This window comes from Dromiciops gliroides, chromosome 1 (assembly GCF_019393635.1).
Source record: "Dromiciops gliroides isolate mDroGli1 chromosome 1, mDroGli1.pri, whole genome shotgun sequence".
Classification (NCBI taxonomy): domain Eukaryota; kingdom Metazoa; phylum Chordata; class Mammalia; order Microbiotheria; family Microbiotheriidae; genus Dromiciops; species Dromiciops gliroides.
In genome coordinates, this window is record NC_057861.1 from 330,732,796 (window position 1) to 330,746,739 (window position 13,944).

Sequence of the window (13,944 nt, forward strand, 5' to 3'; positions counted from 1 at the left end):
GAGTTCAAATCTGACCTCAGACACTTGACATTTACTAGCTGTGTGACCCTGGGCAAGTCACTTAACCCTCATTGTCACACAAAATAAAAAAAAAATAGTTAATCAAGAATGAAAGGCTGGAAAACTACACGTTCCCAACACTTAGAATTTACATTTTAATAAAGTGGTGAACCATATAAATATTTTTGCATATTAGAAGGCAGAACTTGATAAGAGTATAAGAGAAATACAAACTGAGAAATATGTCTGTCCCAAAATAGGGTTTGTATTAATCCATTCATTATCTTTTGGTTCTCAACAACTTTCATCTTCTGTAGTCCACATGGTTGATCTACACAGAGTAAATAAACTGTATCATTGTCAACATTACATGCTGGAGATGTTTTTTTGTTTTTTATTTTTTATTTTTTAGTGAGACAATTGGGGTTAAGTGACTTGCCCAGGGTCACACAGTTAGTAAGTGTTAAGTGTCTGAAGCCGGATTTGAACTCAGGTACTCCTGACTCCAGGGCCGGTGCTCTATCCACTGTGCCACCTAGCTGCCCCTGGAGATGTTTTAAATCACGGGATCTGCAAATGGATTATCCAGTATCTTCAGCCATTTTAATTGAGGACTGAATTATATCTTCTATTTAGTCAATCCTGCTGCAAAAATCATTAAGCAAGGCTAGGTTTGGACTCCATGCTGATATTATGTATATGTAACTGTGGGAAAGGGAGACAGAGGCAGAGAGAGAAAGAGAGAGAGAGAGAGAGAACAGAGGGGGCAAATTATTATACCAATTTAGGCCTCAATTCCCCCTGCTACAAAATGAAGGTATTAAGCTTAGATGAGTTTGTCTTTTCTTGCCCTAAATCTTATAATTCTGTGAAATAACTCTACAGCTAACTGAAAATTAGGTATTTGTATAGGTAGTAGCTTTTGACTGCTAAATCACAGGTCACAAAAATGGAAAATTGAGTGGGGGTAGGAAGTAATTTAGAAAATTATTTTAGCCCTGAAATGATCTTCAAAATGGTTACCATGCTTCTTTCCTTCCAGGTTTAGGTTAAGATGTACTTTACATACCATTATCATTACCTGGATTCTCAGGTGTCTGTAGGTATTGTTTCTAGGGTCCTTTCTATTTTTCACTTTTAGGAAGGTAGTAGCAGAAAATTTGCTTTCCCAAACTGAGACATAGAATCATAGAACTGAATGGAATGGACCTTGTAGGGTAGCTAGTCCCACTGCGAGCATCTAAAGCAACAACCGTGCTATGGTAGAATTAGCATTAGATTTGGAGTGAGAACACCTCAGCTTGAACCCTGACTCTTTAACCCAGAGTTGTATGATTTTGAACAACTTATTTCATCAATAATATTTTCATGTGCTTGAACATTTTCAATGCATTTTATATTTATTAAGATCAGATCTTCTCAATGACCCACTAAACAGTTGCTATGATCTTCATTTTATAGATGAGGAAACTGAGGTTGACTCAGGTTAAATGACTTGTCAAATGTCACACAACTCATAAATGTCTGAATTGCAATCCTATGTCCCCTGTTCTTCATGCTAGGTCAATCACTCTCTCCATTATTCCACTAGACTCAGTTTTTCCATTTGTAATAAGAAATTAAACTAAATACATGACTTCTAAAGCCCCTTTCACCTTTACATTTCATTATCTAGCCCTATTCAAATGTACTTCCTTTTTCTTTCTATAACCTTATTCCTTTGGGTTTTTAAGTTTTTCCAGATGTCAGAGTGGTCTTATTCAAATTAAAATATAACTGGAATTGTTAGTATAGAGTCTGAATTGTCAGTTTATCCTTAGTTGGTAGATCCATTGACTAATATAAAATTAAAGCTAGAGTGAAACTTGTACAAGATCTCTTTTTTGGAGATGAGGAAACTGAGAGATAGAAAGATGAAATAATTTCCCCAAGTCACAAAGTTAAAGGGAAACCCCTGCAGAATTGGAACATGAATGAATACCTGGAGAGTTTCTGGGGCATGGGGGGGTGGGGGAAGAGTTATTCCTATACGGGTAGAGGAAGGGTTCCTACTCCATTTATCACTTCGCCTAAGTCCACCCCTTAGTATAAACATACCATTCTGTACAATCAAAACTATGTGCAGTAAGGAACATTCTCAATGTAAACAGACACTTCCCTGTATGGTGGTTACTATTTACTATTTGATCTGTCTGGGTAACCAAAAGTTATTCCTTGAAAAGGAATTCCATAGGGGATACATGAAAATAAACATTGTGTGTATTTGTTTGGTAAGTAGAAAATCATCTGTGTTCCACTGAGTGCAATTACAAAGCATTATTCAATACGACAGCATTAGAAATAATAATAATAAATGGTGTGCCATCCCAGTCCCTGCTGCACTGCCCTCTTGGCATCTGAATCACACTCTAGTAAAACGGCAAATGGCTTATTTGCTTTTTGGTGTGCAGAGGTACTGGGTGAGTTGACACACTCTTGAATTTCATCTATTTTCAATCAAACGCTCTACATAAACTTTGCTGCTCTCAGCTGCCTGGGCCCATTACTAAGTTATATATTCCCTTTTCATTGCTCCATCACAGGGCTATAGCTTTGAATGACATGAGTCATCTGTGGTTTCACTTATGAAAGGCTATATAGCAACTTAAGATATTGTTTTCAGATTTGACTGCATTGTGCAACTCATATCCTGCCTTTTCCTTGACTCCAAACAGCTCTCCTTAGGCAGATAGTAATATATTTGAATAGGAGACATCCAATCCAAAATATTTGCACACAAAGTAATTGAATGACTGCAAGTAGAAGATAATTTTCTTATTATTAATCCTGAACAGTTTAGCTCAACAGAATACCTGTACATTTCCAATATGCATTCAGTTTCATTGAATTTTTTTTTCCTCTCTGACATCTGGTTATTTAATCTTCTGCCAACATTGTGTCTGCAGAGCATATTTTTCCCCAGCTATGCCCACTCAGCTTTTAGACTATTGATGTTTTCATAGAAAACGGTGCATGTGTGTCAAATTATAGCTATTGATCTATGTTTGTTTGTTAATGCACACAGTTGTTTAGATAGTGTTATGGTGGGTCTGATTGTGGATGTATAAATAAAAAGGGGAAAAAGGAAAAAAAATGTCACTCCTATTCCTTATATGAATTTTATTGTTGAGTAAAGACTGTTTATTTGAATTGAAAATGCACTGGAATCAATGTTTCTTTAGATATAAGATATCTTTTTCCATTTTTCAATAACAAATGGAAGTAATAGGACATGGAACAAGAATAGAAAGAGAATTCTGTTTTTTTCCAGTGAAAATAAATCTTTTAAAACTGTGTTATGACAAATTTTCTTTATCTTAAAATATGACTTACAGATACTACCAGTAAGTTCTCCCTATGAAATGAAAGATGTCTAGACAAGCTTTAATTAAATATATGTATATGTATATATATATGTGTATATATATATACATACATACATACATGTGTATATATATAAACCCTTATTCTCTTTTATTTCAAGTTTATTTCAAGTTTGTAAATAAAACATTTAGCACAGCCAATTTGGCTCACCAGGTCTTTGCAATTTCAGAATTGAAAGGAAATTTAAACATTTTTATTTGAGGAGGAATGAGAAAGAAGAAAGGGAAGTCTATGTCTTTGAGAGTATCAATTAACTTTATCAAAATGCAGATCTTCCCCAAACATCTCACTGTCCAAATCAAACACTGATAATAGGAGCAAAGGAATTTTCTGATTCTTCTACCTAGGGAAACAAGGAAATGAAGGGGTAGGGAAGCCCAGTTTTCCTCCTGAAGACTATACAATGATGGAAATACTAACTTAGAAAATGAATAAACAAATAATGCACACAAGAGATCATAGCATTTGCCTAGGTGAAATCCTGAGCAAGTCATTCCACCACTTTAGGCCTGTTTCTTCATATGTAAAATGAAAGGGTCTGACTATATGATTTCCAAGTTCTTTTCAACTCAAGATACTGTGAATCTGTAATTCTAATTACAACATGCAGTCCAAACCACTCATTTTATAGCCGCACTATCCTATTTGCTGTTACATAAAGCATTCCTCCCATATCTGTGCATTTGCACAGAAGGTACCATGTACCAGGCATATTCTCCCCCTCAACATCTGTCACTCAGAACTTTTCCGTGTCTCTCTGTGTCTCTGTCTGTCTCTCAAATGTCCAGCATCTCAAACAATCCCTGGTAGGTTAAAAAAGCTTAATTAATGGTTATTCATTTATCAATTCAAGTTCAATAGCCTATCTACTCCAAAATATCCCTAAAACCTCCCACCCACTGAGTCAGCTATGTATAACCAAAATTACTTGTCTACATGGTATCGTTTGAAGTATGTGTTTTCAGGAGGTGATTGGTAGATTCTTTCAGTTTCTCTTTTGCCCTCTGGAGCTAAGGTTTAGGGAGCAATTTTCCTTTATAATTTCTTGAAATATTATCCTTTAAATATGATTTTTAACCCTGGCTTTCACATAGTCCAATAATTTTAAAATCATCTCTTCCCTCTTTTAAATCATAAAAGTATTTTATTATTTTCCAGTTACATGTAGACATAGTTTTCAACATTTGTTTTTATGAAATTTCTAGTTCCAATTTTTTCTTCCTCCCTCCCTCCCCTCAGCAAGCAATCTGATATAAGTTATATATGTACAATCACATTAAACATATTTCTGCATTAGGCATGCTGAGAAAAAAAGAATCAGAACAAAAGGGAAAAACCTCAAAAAAGAAAAACAAAAAAGTAGAAATAGCATGTTTCAATCTGCATCTAGATTCCACAGTTCGTTTTTTTCTAGATTTGGAGAGCATTTTCCATCATGATTCCTAAAATCACCTCTTCTTTTATCTATTTTCCAATTCAGTGGTTTTTCAAATGAGATACTTCACATTTTCTTCTGTTTTTTTATTCTTTTCTTTTCTTTTTTTTTTTTTTTTTGCTTTACTGGTTCTTGATATCGAATGTAAACATTAGCTTCCACTTGCCAAACTCTATTTTTTTAGGGGCAGGGCAATGAGGGTTAAGTGACTCGCCCAGGGTCACACAGCTAGTAAGTATCAAGTGTCTGAGGTCAGATTTGAACTGAGGTCCTCCTGAATCCAGGACTGGTGCTTTATCCATTACGCCACCTAGCTGCCCCCCCCCCAGCCCCCAATTCTAATATTCAAAATTATTTTCTTCAGTGAATTTATATTCCACTTTTATCATCATGACAATATTGCTTTTTAAAGGTGTTCATTTCTTCAGAATTTTGTTCCACTTTTACTGTTATTAATATTCTTTTCATAATCTTCTTGCATTACTCTAATTTCTTTTCCCAATTTTTCTTCCTTTAGCTCTTCTAGGAAATTTTGAGCTTGTGTCTAATTTGTATTTTTTTTTATTTTTAGAGGTTTTGTTTGTAGCTGTTTATCTTCTTCTGAGTTTGTGTCTTGACTTTCCTGCCACCAAAGAAGATTTTTGATTTTTGCTAATTTTTTCACATTATTTCTTGACTTTGAATGTTATGTTAAGATTGGACTCTCTTACCTAGGGATAGGGAAGCATCATACTAAATTTCAGACTTTTTTTGCACTACTTTTATCAGAGCTAGATCTGAGGATCTGCAAGTTGTCAATGCTTCCAGGGTAATGTTATGCTGGGAGAGATGTTGTTACTGCTTTCCTGGTTTGTACCCTGGTCTTTATTCAGGAAGAGAACTAGAACTGTTGCCACAGCTAGGGTTCCCCTATAGCCAAAACCTTTCCTGCTAGCCCTGGGACTGTGCCTGGATCCTCTGCTCCCCTGTAGTCACAAATGCTAGTGTTCCTCTCTGGTCTGGAACTGCAACCAGGGCTCTTGTTCCCTTGTGATTGACCACAAGTACTTCTCTCAGTCCTGAAACTGTGACCCAGAACTGCATATGGACAATGGAGTTGCCAACCAGCATCCATTCCTCTATCCAGGGTCAGCCTACAGTCCCCTGGTAATCTCTTTCTGACCAATTGCCTGACCCTTATACTGTTTATAGTCTAGGAGCTCCTGAAACTATTGCTGCTGTCACCACTTCAAAGGTCCACTACCAACATTATTGCTTCATGTGCTGCTGGCTGGCCAACACTTTGGTGTTGTAGACCTCTCCTTCTGACCTGCTAAATTGTCTTGGACTGGAAAAATTGTCTCACCCTGACCTTTTCTTGGCTATGCTGCTCCAGAATTCTATTTGATGCATTACTTTAACATTGTTTGGAGGGGAATGTTGGGAGAGTTTGGCTGAGTTACTACTTCAATGCCATTATTTTCAACTTTATACATGTTTAATTGAAAAACACTTTCCACATCATCTTGTGTAGAAGACACTGTGCTAATCTCTGGTGATAAGAGATATAAGCCAAAAGGCATGTGTTGCAAATAACCTCCTATAGAGCAGGGAAAGTCTCACTTTTAAAATTTCTATCTCCAGTGCTTACCACAATGGCTGGCACACGGTAAGCCATTAAAAATACTTATGGGTTAAATGAGTGATGTTTCCTACACTTAAGGGCCAATTCAAAAAAAGGGAAAATGCAAAAAAAAATATTATTGCCAAAATCATGGTACAGGTAATATGCATTATAGTTCAGTAATAAATGTAGTTTGCTTCAATCAAAGCAATAGCAATTATATCTATTTCATCTTCATTGGCTGTACATTCATACTTTTTATTTTTAATAATAGTAATTTGATTTTCTTCATTTTTTAAATCAAATTGTTTATAAATTGTTATATGTATACATGAGCATATATGTATATATGGGCATATATGTATATATGTTATATATGTATATCACAAAACCACATGAGATGTGTGTGTGTGCATGTGTCTGTGTGTGTTTATAAACTTGGAATTTTATTAATCTCTCCTTTGACTTTCTGGATTTCCATTTCGGTGTCTAATTGTGTGTGTGTATGTGTGTGTATGGTTTAAATTGTTGTTTATGGGGAAGCTAGGTGGCACTGTGGATAAAGCACTGGCCCTGGATTCAGGAGGACTTTAGTTCAAATCTGACCTCAGACACTTGACATTAACTGTGTGATTCTAGGCAAGTCACTTAACAATCATTGCCCTGCCCCCCAAAAATTGTTGTTTATTTAGTATTTGTTTTTTTAGTTGCATACCCAATATGTTGATCTATTCTTTGTCTCTTTTGTTCATGTAAACATTTAAAGATTTAAAAAAATTCTCTCAGCACTGCTTTGGCTGCATTCTAGAAATTTTGGCTTGTCTCATTGTGTCATTTTTTTCCCTGAAATTATTGTTTGTTTCTATGATTTCTTCTTTGACCTATTCATTCTTTAGGATTAAGTATTTTAGTTTAAAATTAATTTTTATCTTGGTTTCAAGGTTTTTTATTGATTATAATTTCTAAAATTATGGTCAGAAAAAAGATAAATTTAATATTTCTGCTTTTCTTCCTTTGTTTTCAAGGTTTTTATGCCCTGAAACCCAGTCATTTTCTGTTTTCAAAGGTGCTATTCACAGCCAGAAATAAATATATTCCTTTCTATTCTCATTCAATCTTTTCCACATGTCTATCATATGTAACTTTAAAAAATTCCATTTATCTCCTTAACTTCTTTCTCATTTATTTTATAATTAGATTTATCTAAATCCAGGAGGGGTAAATTGAGGTCCTCCACTGGCATACATTTACTATCTATTCTTCCATTTAACTTTTTCTTTAAGGATATAGATGTTATGCAATTTTATGCATATATGTTCCGTATTGATATGAATCCAATGTCTATGACGCCTTTTCTGGAAAAGGAATTGGCAAACTACTAATTATCTATTTTAATTAGATTTATTTTTGCTTTTGTTTTGTCTGAGCTCATAATTTCTTACCCTGCCTTTTGTTTTTAGTTCAGCTGAAGCATAATAGATTCTACTATATCCCCTTATTTTAACTTTACATGTATTTTCTGTTTTAAATATGTTTCTTGTAAACAATATATTTTTGGACTCTGATTTCTGATCCATTCTATTGTCTTCTTCCTTTTTAAGGGTGAGTTTATGTCACTTGCAATAACATTTATAATTGTTAAGTGTGCATTTCCCTCCATCTAATTCTCTTATATTTGTCCTATTTTTTTTTTTTTTTACTCTGGACCCTCCTGTAGATTTTCTTTTGCTTTTTACACTAAAACCCTAAATCGATTTTCCCTATTATTCCTCCTCCCCTGTTGTCCTAGTCCTTTCTCCTCTAACTTTGCTATTGGATAAGATAAATGTCTATACCCACCTCTCTCTCTGTGCTGTGTGTGTGTGTGTGTGTGTGTGTGTGTGTGTGTGTATGTACTTCTCTCTTTGACTCTGTTCAGATCAGAGAAAAGTTTTAGGATTGTCCACTCCCCTCCCCCATTTCCCCCTCTATTGCATAAAATTTTCCTTGAGTGCCTCATTTATGTGATATAATTTACTCCATTCTCTCTCCCCCTTTCCCCTTCCTCCTTCTCCCAGGGAATTTTTATTTCTTTCCCTTCCATTCCTCTTTTATGATTATGCCAACATAGATTCACATCTATGAATGTCTAAATAAATTCCTTCCAAACTTCCCTTGATAAAGTTCTTAAGGGTTACATGGGTCATCTTTTCATAAAGGAATATATTCAGTTTCATCTTAACTATCTCATGATTTCTCACTCAAATTTACGTTTCTATGCTTCTCTTGAGTCATGTGTTTAAATGACAGATTTTCTATTCAGCTCTGCCCTCTTCTTTCTTTCATTCATTCATGCCCACTAAAGGATAAATAAAAGTCTTCTATTCCATTAAATATTCATTTTCTCCCAAAGAATTATACTTAGTTTTGCTGGGTAGGTTACTTTTGGTTGTAATCCCAGGTCTTTTGCCTTCTGGAATATCATATTCCTAACTTGCCTCTTCTTTATGGTGTAGTTGCTAAATCTTGTGTGATTATGACTGTGGCTGTACAATACTTGAAATATTTCTTTCTGACTCCTTCCAGTATTTTCTTCTTGACCTGGGAGCTCTGGACTTTGACTATAGTATTCCTGGGAGTTTTGATTTGTGGGGGAAGGGTGTCTCTTTCAGGAAAAGATTGATGGAGCCTTTCAATTTCTATTTTACTCTCTAGTTCAAAAATATAAAGGCAGGAGAGTTTTCCTTGATAATTTCTTGAAAAATGGTGTCTAAGTTCTTTAAAAAAGAAATCATGGCTTTCAGGTATTCAGTTATCTTTCCTGGAACTGTTTTTGTTTGTTTGTTTTGTTTTGTTTTGTTATTTAAGTAAGCTATTTGTCCTTTGAGATAGTTCACATTTTCTTCTCTTTTCGGTCTTTGAGCTTTGTTTTATATTTTCTTGATGTCTCATGGAGTCTTCAGCTCCTACTTGACCAATTCTAATTTTAAAGAGTACTTTATTCCATGAGGTTTTTATCATTTTACCAATTCTTTTATAATTTTTTTTTTAGTGAGGCAATTGGGGTTAAGTGACTTGCCCAGGGTCACACAGCTAGTTAAGTATTAAGTGTCTGAGGCTGGATTTGAACTCAGGTACTCCTGACTCCAGGGCCAGTGCTCTATCCACTGCACCATCTAGCTGCCCCCCAATTCTAATTTTTAAGGAGTTCTTGTCTTCAGTGAATTTTTGTATATTTTACTATTTGGCCAATTCTGATGTTTAGGAAGGTATTTTATTCAGAATTATTTTTATTCCTCTTTTACTAATCTGTTAATTTTCTTTTCATAATTTTTGGCAGTACTCTCTTTTCCTTCCTAATTTTTTTCTTTACTGTTTTCATATGATTTTTAAAAAAAAATTTGGTCCTTTAAAAAAATTCTTTAGCTTTTTTAGGAATTCTCATTTTGCTTGTGTCCAGTCTGCATTTTGTTTGTTTTGAGACTTTGATTATAGGTGTTTCCCAGTCAATGTCTTATTCTGAGTTTGTCTTCCCTGTCACTGTGGTATTTTTGTATAATCAAGTTCATTTTTTACTGTTTTTTTTTCAGCCAAATTTTTTACTACAAATTATATATTATTGTATTTTACTCACCTCTCTGTGTGGGGTAGATCTCTGGTCTTAGCTTCTGTCTATTCTATCTTTTTGCTCCTTTAATATTTTAGTGGGGGAGTGGGGCTATAAGTTTTGGGTATTTTCAGTGTAGTGTGATGAATGGAAAAACCCTTCTGGTTTTTTCTCTGGTTCTTACCCAGGCAGGGACCTTACTTCTTCACAACTGTGACAATTCTCCTTGCTTGTGGAACTGTGACCCTGTACTGGGTAATGAGTGACAGGAATGTCAGATAACACCAATTCCTGCTCTTCTATTATGCTTCACTTTCTTTTTCTTTTTTTTTTTTTTTCTGTAGGGCAATGAGGGTTAAGTGACTTGCCCAGGGTCACACAGCTAGTAAGTGTAAAGTGTCTGAGGCCGGATTTGAACTCAAGTCCTCCTGAATCCAGGGCTGATGCTTTATACACTGTTCCACCTAGCTGCCCCCTATGCTTCACTTTTTGATCATTCCTTACTCCATTGTTCACAATCCTCTCTTTCTGTCTTCCTAAGCTTCCTGGGGGCTGCAAAAAATGATTCACTATCACTTTTTTTTTTCTTGACTTTCCTGTTCAGAATTTGGTTTAGTGAACTTTTTATATTGTTGTAGAAGTGGTGATTTGAGAGAACTCAATAACAAAAACAACAACAATATTGTCCTTCACTCTTCCATTTTTACTACTCCATGCTTTAGTTGTCTTTTAAATAAACACGGCATCTTAAAATATTTGAACTAAAATCCCTTATTCTACAGATGAGGATACTGAACCCCAGAAAGGTAATATGACTTGTCTAAAGTCATTTTGTTGGTTTCAGATCTAGGACTAAAACTTCCCAGTATACACAATCTAATTGTTGCCCCCTAATTGTTCCCATTCCCTAATCCCCACTAAGCTATTAACTGATAAAGGCTTATTCTGTTATCCCTCCCAGGGGTATTTATTTTTTAATGAGAAACTCTGGGAGGCCCCAAAAGCCTTCAGAGCAAAGGAATGCATGCAATGGTAGTATTTCAGAAACTCTATCAGGCAGAGTAAGACATATTTTGGGGAAAGTGCATCTCCCCAGAACCCCTAAAATTATGCCACATAGATCACCACCATTTCCACCTATGCATAATATTATCTTTGTGTTTTCATCTCATTTCACTTATTGACCCTTACTTTAATTATTCCTCAGAAGGCAAATATTCTAAAGTGGCTATGGAGTCTAACCTATTCTGGAAATTCTGTACAAGAGAGACATTCACATGGCTAGATGCATGGTCACTGGAATATAGAGGTTAATTATTAAGAGCATTTAGACTTCAGAAATGTCCAAGCAACTTAGCACATTTAAAGCCAGAATAATAGATAAATGAAGAAGCTACCTAATGATATGTTTTAAATCCACTCCTTTCCACACCCATCTCTGTCTCTTTACAAATCTCTTTGTTAGCAAGAAGACAGAGCTGACACAGCTGTCTCAGACATCTTCTTGTTCTGAGATCTTTGCCAATTGCTAACCCTCCCTCCTGAATGCCTCAAAAATTGTGATCAATTTGTTTAAAAAGTCTTGTTGAAGATTTTTCCTTGTTTGTTCGTTTTCCCTAGTTGTTTGTGGAACTCTTGGGTCCTAAAATTGGTAGTTAATAACTCCATCCATATACATGAGTGGAGGGCACAAAGTTCCCACCTGCTTCCTATATCCAAGTAGTAAGGCATTGCTTTTTATTTGAGATCACACTGGCCCAGTTTCCTCCCTTTCTTCCTTTTTGATTTCCTATAGTACTGTTTATCTGACTAAAGAGAGCATGGTGCAATGAAAAGATTTGTAGCAGGGGGGCAGCTAGGTGGCACAGTGGATAAAGCACTGGCCCTGGATTCAGGAGTACCTGAGTTCAAATCCGGCCTCAGACACTTGACACTTACTAGCTGTGTGACCCTGGGAAAGTCACTTAACCCCCATCCCTCCCCCCCCCCAAAAAAAAAAAAGATTTGCAGCAGAAAGTCCAAGGTGCTGATTCTGTCTCTGCTATTTGTGAAACTGTTTAGTAACTTCCTGGTTTGGGGCTTTAGTTTTTTCACCTTTAAAATGAGGCGTTTTCACTCTAAGGTTCCTTTCAGCCCTAAAACTTATGAATAATTCCAATAAGACTTAAAGAAGAGTCTTTTCCTGGGAATCAAATGACCTTTTCTGTTTGTTTGTTTGTTTTCCAGGACAATGATGGTTAAGTGACTTGCCCAGGGTCACACAGCTAGTGTCAATTGCCTGAGGCTGGATTTGAATTCAGGTCCTCCTAAATTCAGGTCCAGTGTTTTATCCTCTGTGCCGCCTAGCTGCCCCAAATGACCTTTTTCTAAGATTGTGATTCCCAAGCTCTTGTACCCTTTTACCTTGTTTCTGTCACTGACTTATTGAATGATCTGTCCGGTGAGATTTCCACTTGCCTTTCTGTTTGTTCATCTTATTTCTGACTCACAGGCAACTATAGCAAGATGTACAGCTTGTTTCTTCTTTCTGTGGACAGCAGCAAACCACCTTTTGTCAAATTAAAGGAGCTACCCAGCCAAGAAATGTTTGTAAGACTTTCCAATCACTGTGTCAATCCAGAACTTTTTAAGAGTTCTCTTGTAGGAATAAGTCCTGAACAAATGAGCTCCTAGAAGCCTAGATGGAGAAAGAGTTCTTTTCCCTTCACCCCAAGTTGTCTTTTTGAATATACTTCATCTATAATAATAACTCTCATAGCTATACCACTTTACAGTCTTCAAAGGGTTTTCTTCACAGTCACATTGTGATATAGAGAGCTTAAGCTATACGATTCCCATTTTTAAGATGAAGAAACTGGTTCAGAGGTTATTAACTATGCCTATCATGGAATACATGGAAGAGTTAAGACTGATCTCCAAGTCTTCTGACTTAAGAGTAAGGATTATCTGTCTCTCTGTTTCTGAATTTCAATCTCTTGCTCTCTTGCTCTGTGTCTCTCTGTGTCTCTGTCTGTCTGTCTCTCAAATCTCCAGTATCTCAAGCAATCCCTGGTAGGCTAAAAAAGCTTAATGAATGGTTGATTATTCATTTATCAATTCAAGTCCAATAGCCTATATACTCCAAAATATCCCTAAGACCTCCCACCTTATGATTTGGGGGAAGATTGGCCTCAGCATAGAGATAGGTCTAAGTAAGGAAAATCCTACAAAAGGGAGGTTAAGACTAAGCATGGGTATCATGAGAGAGGTTTTTTTTTGTTGGTTTTTTTAAGTAATAAATATTTTTATTTATACTTTGGGGTTCCAATTTTTATCCCTCATTCCCTCCCTCCCCTCCTCCCCTGAGTTGCTAAGCATTCAGATATAGGTTATACATGTATGATTGTGTAAAATATTACCATATTTGTCATTTTGTGTAAGAAAATTTGAATAAAAGAAAAAAATGAAATAAAGTGAAAAATAACGTGCTTCAGTCTGTGTTCTGTAAATATCACTTCTTTCTTTAGAGGTAGATAGTATGTTTCCTCAATAGTCCTTTGGGATTCCCTTGGATCAGGAAGTTACTAAACAGTTTCACAAATAGCAGAGACAGAATCAAACAATATTGTTGTCTCTGTGTACCACTTTATCCTGGTTCTGCTCAGTTCACTGTACATCAGTTCATACAAATGCAGGCCTTTCTGAAATCATCCTGCTTGTCATTTCTTATAGTACAATACTATTTCATCTCCATCATATACCACAGCTTGTTCAGGCATTCCCCAATTGATGGACCTACCTTTAATTTCTGATTCTTAGCCACCACAAAAATTGCTGTTAGAAATATTTTTGTACAAATAGGTCTTTTAAGGAGTGAGTTTTTTATATCTCTTCTGAAATAATTCTACTTTTTGTAAA